At 39.0% G+C, this 7,097-nt stretch overlaps 1 pseudogene; it reads left to right on the forward strand.

Moving 5' to 3' along the window:
- The window catches only part of LOC100961940, a 117,795-nt pseudogene that overhangs the window by 70,526 nt on the left and 40,172 nt on the right, over positions 1–7,097 (forward strand).

The raw sequence follows: 7,097 nt of genomic DNA on the forward strand, positions 1-7,097 counted from the left end.
TGTTTTATTAATACATTCATGTACTGGTGGGCACTTGGGTTGTTTCCACATTTTTGCAATTATAAATTATGCTACTATAAACATTTCAGTGTAGCTGTTATTTTTATAAAATGATTCTTTTAACTCTGGAAAAGTTCTTTTTCCATTTTTCTTTTGGAGACAGAGTCTAACTTGGTCACCCAGGTGACAATGCCATGGCATAAGCCTAACTCACAGCAACCTCAAACTCCTGGGTTTAGCTGAGATTATAGGCACCTGGCCTGATGCTCAGCTAAGTTATTCTATTTTTAGTAGAGATGGAGTCTCTCTCTCGCTCAGGTTGGTCTTGAGATCTTTGAGATCTAGAGATCCTCCTTCCTCTGCCTCCCAGAGTGCTACAGGCATGAGCACCACACGCCCGCCCCCTTTGGTAAATTGCTTAACACCTCTGTGTCTCCATTTCCATGTCTGTAAAAGGGAAATAATGGCAGTGTCAATTTTATTTATTTTGGTGAAAACTAAGTGAGATATTTCACAGGCAAATTCTTAGAAAAGTCTAGACTTTGATACTTGTCTTGAGTGTCTTACCAGGACCTCTTCATGCCACACCTCCTGGTCTTTGCCTGTCTTTGGCTCCCAATGACTTTGCCTGTCCCTCCCATTTGACTCAACAATGTTTGACTCATTGAAATGCACTCCTGCTCTGTGTATTTGCACAGTCAATTTCTCCAATCCTCAAAAACATGCAAACAGGGTCAGACATGTGAAAACTTTAGAGTAAAAAATAAAAGTCACAAACACAGGCATGTTGTTCTACTGGACAGATGGACAACACCAAAGCCCTTCCTGAGAAGATACAGATAATGTAGAAGTGAAAGCTATTGTTGTACAGAAAAAATTAGTTGCACAAATGTGATTACAAGTGTTATTACTATTCCTCTTCCTCTTTTTTCTGTTACCATGTCTTCCAATACTGTTAGTATGTCTACTGCTAATTTTTTTTAACATTTAGTAAATGTCAGGCACTCACAAGATGTATGCCATACAGAGAAAATGAATGAATAATGCTTTATGGTTACAGTGAGGGAACAAAATGTCTACATACTTCTAGAGCATCCAAAAAACGAAAAATCCCCTCAGTGTAATTTTCATTTAATTAAGAGCTCCTGGGTTATCTGGAAAATATTAACTTTTAAAACTTATATATTCAACAAGGCAAAAATGCATATATAGCTTTTTAAAAATATTTATTTTAATATATTGAGTGCAAATATGCAAATGTATATTTGCATATTTAGACAATTTTTTTGTACGGAGCTACTAAATCAGGTCAGTTAATGTGTGGATGAAGAGAACTCTTCACATTCAGTGAAAAGTCCCCTGGTCCTTCTTTTAGGAGATTGAGCTCTTTTATTAACCAGCTGGGCATATTATTTCAGTTCTTGCAATTACAAAATAAGAATGTTGAAATAAATGGAATCAGCCTGTGATTATCTGCTTTAAGTAAATGCATGCAGTGTTCCTATCATTTTATGATAAATCCAGAAATGTCATGTCACATTTAAAATGGGTACCACATGACATCTTTTTTCTTCTTTTACGAAGAAAAAGTATCCTATAAAAATGAGCCAGAATAATGAGGATAATCCAATGGGTCTGGCTTTGGAAAAATGGTTTCCATTGATCATATTTTCATACTTTTATCATAAAGCAATATTTTTAAGATCTTACAATAGTTTCAACTCTTTTAATTCATGATAAGGCATAGAAAAGTACAAAATGCAAAGGATGGATGGCCAAAAGTATGTGAAAATATGGTCATGCTCAATTGCAAATTGAGCATTTGTTTTCATTTATTATTATTATTATTATATTAGAAACAGAATATCACTCTGTTGCCTAGGTTGGAGTGCAGAAGCATTATCATAGCCTCTAACTCCTGGGCTGAAACAGTCCTCCTAACTCAGGCTCCCAAGGAGCTAAGACTGCAGGTGTGTAACATCATGCCATTTATTATTATTATTATTATTTTTTTCTACGTAAAAAATAATAGACAGCTTCTTGCTATATTTCCCAGGCTGGTCTTGAACTCCTGACCTCAAGTGATCCTCCTACCTTGGCCTCCTAAAGTTCTGGCATTGATTATAATCATAAGCCATTGTGTTCAACCTCATTAGTAATTATGGAGTAACTATAGTAACATATAGTTTCATAACTATCTTATTGGCAAAGATATTTAAGTCTGATATTATCAAATGTTAGGGGGATATGAGAAACCACCTTTGGTGAAAATGGAAATTGGTTCAACCACTTTGGGGAAATATTAAACAATGTCAAGTGTATTAGTTATCTCTTACATGCAATGATTTGGTATAACAAACCACCCTAAAACCTAATGTCTTAAAACAAGAATCACGTATTGCTGCCAATAGGCTCACTCACACACCCATGGTCAGCTGGACACATCTAACAAGTCTAGATAAGTCATGTGCTTCTATTGTAGCTAGAGGAAATCTGGCCTAGGATGGCCGTGCAGACACCTGGACTCTCCTCCACCTGTTTCTTATATATGTATGTGTCTGTTTTACCCTCCTAGCAGGCTAGATACATTCCATCTAGCACTTTCAGAGAAACGAGTATAAGAAGACTTAACCATCTACAGGAGCAAGCAGAAATTCACAATTACTTTTCATGTCTCTGCTTACATCATATTTACTACCTACCAACTGGCCAAAGAAAGTGACATGGACAAACTCAGAAGAAGAATGAAGGAGGGTTGTTCTATTATAGGGAAAATAGCATGAATAGAGGAGGCCACTAACTTGGGCCATTCATTCAACCTGTCTGACTCATGAATTAGAGTGGAAGATCCATATTCCCTATGTCCCAACAATTCTATTCCTAAAATCTCTGATGCACTTACCGAAAAGGATATGTATATCTAGGGAAAAAAAGTTTGGAAAAGTCCTAAATATTCACCTATAGAGGAATTTAAAAGTTGATAAAGTCATTAACAAATCCCAAGGTAGAGAGAAAATAAGTGAACTGGGTGTAGTTCATACATGTGACCCTTCAAACTGAAATGGTAAGTAACAGAAAGAAAGTTGAGGAAGGATACTTAGAAAATGATACTATTTATGAAAATTAAAATAAAAACACACACATGAAAGTGATTCCTTATTTGTAGGAGGTATTTTTAAAGTCTATTTTGCTTTATATAAATATGGCCACCTGCATTCTCTTTTGAATTACATTTGCATAGAATGTCTTTTTTCAGCCTATCAATAATTCTATTTAAATGGCTAGACCTCTTTCCAGGCAAAGTACATAGCATAGATGAAAGAAAATTCACCTATTTGCTATTGAAAGACATATTTGGCTTTAAGGATACACTTAGGCTGAAAGTGAAGAAATTGCCAGTATTTTCAATCATTCCAAATTTGAGAGAATATTTCAGCACCCATATTTCTGCTACCAATTCCTTAAAAATAAATAAAACCAGACATGTCTGAATCTGGCCTTCTTTTATTACCATCCTTCTCTCTCTCTTCTTCTTTATCTCCTACCTTCCCAGATATAACCACCTAATAAGTGGTATTTTGCTGCATATGTTTCTACAGTCCTCTCCCCCATGAGAAGGGCTCACATTATACTCCATACAAACAAACAAGCAGAGTTCAAATATCCTCCCATTCTATCCCATGGGAGAGACCTTCTAAAAACTGGACTTCCAACCCTTACTAGGGTGCCATGGCACTCTCCTGTCAGGCATAAAACTGTATAAAACTGTATATATTCTCTACCTGTAATTCTTAACTCCCAGAACTCCTCTCCACTCTCACCCCAAGGTCTGGAAGCCTGTCACCCATGGGGTTTAGAGTCTTGGAGATTTTTTGAGAGGTATGGACAGGGCTGGCACAGTTGCTGGTTTGTGCTGATTCTATAGCATGGGAGTAAAGAGAAGAAGGTCAACTGAGAGGGAACCATACAGGAGCAGCAGTGCCCTGAGGCGCAGAGCAGCAGCCACAGTGATGGGAACAACAGGGCTCACACCCCTGGGGCTATTCCAGACAGACACACTCTGTCTTTCTGGGCAACCAGAAGAAGCCGGGCATCTTCACTGGTGGTAGCCACTGGTGGAATGGATCTGAGATGGAAGAGCAGGCCCTGTGAGTAAAGGGTAGGCCAGAGGTGGTAGCAGCCTGAGTGGAGTGCAGAGATGGCAGATTCTCAGGGCGGGGCTGAGCCAGAGGACTGCTTCACTGAGCCTAAGATGCACAGAGCCCTCAGGGGAGCATAGCTGAGGCAAAGGCGGACAGGGAGAGGCTGGAACTGACAGCTGAGTATGAACTCTAACCACGCCCCCCCACCCCAACACAAACTGGGGCTGATCCGCAGAGGAATATAGACAGGACAGAAACAAATTCTGTGAAGTTGTTCTGTTCTGTTCTTCCAGCAACATCAATCAGGGGCAGGGCTAAAACTGAGTGAACCATCCCAGCCTCCATTAAGCACCTGAGGTTGTCAGGACTCACTTCCCCTTGTCGGATAGTGGCAGAGAACGGCGGCCTGTCTCAGGATATATAGATCTCTCTATGTCTGAAGCAGGCGTAAATCCCTGGAGCATCTTCTCACTGGAGGGAAGTGGGTCACAGCCCCATGGGGTTACCAGTGACTGGGTGTGACAGAGGTGCAAGGTGTAGAAGAAGGCATCAATCTTCCAGGACTAATTTATTTGCTGGGTGGGTCCTTCTGACTTCATGGAGCACCAGAGTGAGTCATACTTGAGCTGCCAGTTGCTGAAGACCTTTTGAACTCTCCCACCTGAGACTGGTGCTGACTGGGACAACTGATTTGGACCTTTTGAACTGGGCCAATCACCTGAGGACTATCCAAAGTGGTACTCTGGGTGTGTGGTTGTGGGAAAGTTTGATTTTCCTTTTCCAGTTGTTGCCTCTGGGGAGCAGGGTGACATAATTGCTGGTATTTCTCCACAGCTGAGACTTCAACCCAGAGTTGAGATTCGCTAGGGTAGAACAGAAACCAGCTAAAAATAAGACAGAGCCACTTAGCCCCAACACGCAAACAGGCCCACAGTTTCTCAGGACATAGCACTGTATGGGTCCTTGGCAAAGCTCTAGGGGAAAAGGTATAGACACCAGTCCCAGCTTTTGGGTAAAGGGCCAGTTAATCACTACTCCTGGAGCCCCAAACCCAACTTCTCCTTATCTGCTCCTCTAGTCAAACAGTGTAATGTAAGCATGGGGGCAGAATCAGTGGGAAAACTCCAGTAACATGAATAACCAGAGTAGATCAACCCCACCAAAGAAGGATATGGCAGATGCAAGTGAAGATCCCATTCATAAACAGATGGCTAAGATGTCAGAAATTTTATTCAGAATTTGGATTGCAAATAAGAGTAAAAGAATAGAGGCAAAGTAGGAATTAGAAATTCAAGGAGCATTTCAAAAGTCCTCTCAAGAATTCAAAGACAAAATCACCAAAGATTTTGACACATTGAGACAAGAATTTACAGCCCTCAAAGATCTGAGAAATACAGTAGAATCCCTCAGTAACAGAAGGGAGCAATATTCGCATTGTAGGAATCCCTAAAGGAAATGAAGTTGCTGCACAAAGCACAGAGGCACTTCCTCATGAAATTATAAAAGATAATTTTCCAGACATGCCAAGAGATTCTGAAATTCAGATAGAAGATAGTTTCAGAGCCCTAGCATAACTCAACCTGAATAGGACATCCCCCAGGCACATCATAATTAACTTCATTAAAGTTAATATGAAGGAGAAAATTCTGAAATCAGCCAGATGTAAGAAAACCATAACCTACAAGGGGAAGAATATTAACATGACTGCAGATCTCTCTGATGAAACCTTTCAAGCTAGAAGAGGGTGGTAATCGACTTTTAATCTCCTAAAAGAAAATAACTTGTAACCCAAGATCCTGTATCCAGCTAAACTGAGTTTCATTTATGATGGAGAAACTAAATACTTTAATGACATTCACATGTTGAAGAAATTTGCCATAACTAAACCAGCCATCCAGGATATTCTCAGACCTATCCTCCATAATGACCAGCACAATTCTCCACTACTAAAGTAAACTCACTCAGAAACATTTGATCAAATTCCAATTTCCACAGTGGCAAAAGAATTAAAAATGTCCATGGGACTTTTGAAAAACTCGATACCCAAAATTTTACCAGGCTTATCAATATTCTCAATTAATGTGAATGGCTTAAATTGCCCTCTAAAGAGGCACAGGTTGGCTGACTGGGTACAAAAACTCAGACCAGATTACAAGAATCTCATCTTACCTTAAAAGATAAATATAGACTCAGGGTAAGGGATAGTCATCTATATTCCAGGCAAATGGAAAGCAAAAAAAAGCAAGTGCTGCAATTTTAATCGCAGATACAATAGGCCTTAAACCAACAAAAGTAAGCAAGGATAAGGATGGTCACTTCATACTTGTTAAGGGTAATACTCAATATGATCAGATTTCAATTATTAATATTTATGCACCCAAACAGAATGCTCCTCAATTTATAAGAGACACTCTAACAGGCATGAGCAACTTAATTTCTTCCATTTTCATAATAGGCAGAGCTTTTAACATTCCTTTGGCAGTGTTGGATAGATCCTCCAATAAGAAGCTAAGCAAAGAAATTTTAGATTTGAACTTAACCATTCAACATTTGGAATTAACGGACATCTACAGAACATTTCATCCTAAAAAAACTGAATACACATTTTTCTCATCATCCCACAGAACATACTCCAAAATCGATCACAAGTCTAAACTTAGCAAATTTAAAAGAATAGAAATTATTCCTTGCATCTTCTTGGACCATCATGGAATAAAAGTTGAACTCAATAACAGTAGGAATCTGCATACTCATACAAAAATATGGAAGCTGAATAACTGTATGCTGAATGATAGACGATAATAAGAAGAACATTACCAAATTTTTGGAACAAAATGATAATGAAGACATGAATTATCAGAACATCTGGGATAATGCAAAGGCAGTCCTAAGAGGGAAATTTATAGCACTGCAAGCCTTCCTCAAGAGAATGGAAAGAGAGGAAGTCAACAACTT

Source organism: Otolemur garnettii, unplaced genomic scaffold, assembly GCF_000181295.1.
Source record: "Otolemur garnettii isolate 467f Iridium unplaced genomic scaffold, OtoGar3 scaffold00025, whole genome shotgun sequence".
NCBI lineage: Eukaryota > Metazoa > Chordata > Mammalia > Primates > Galagidae > Otolemur > Otolemur garnettii.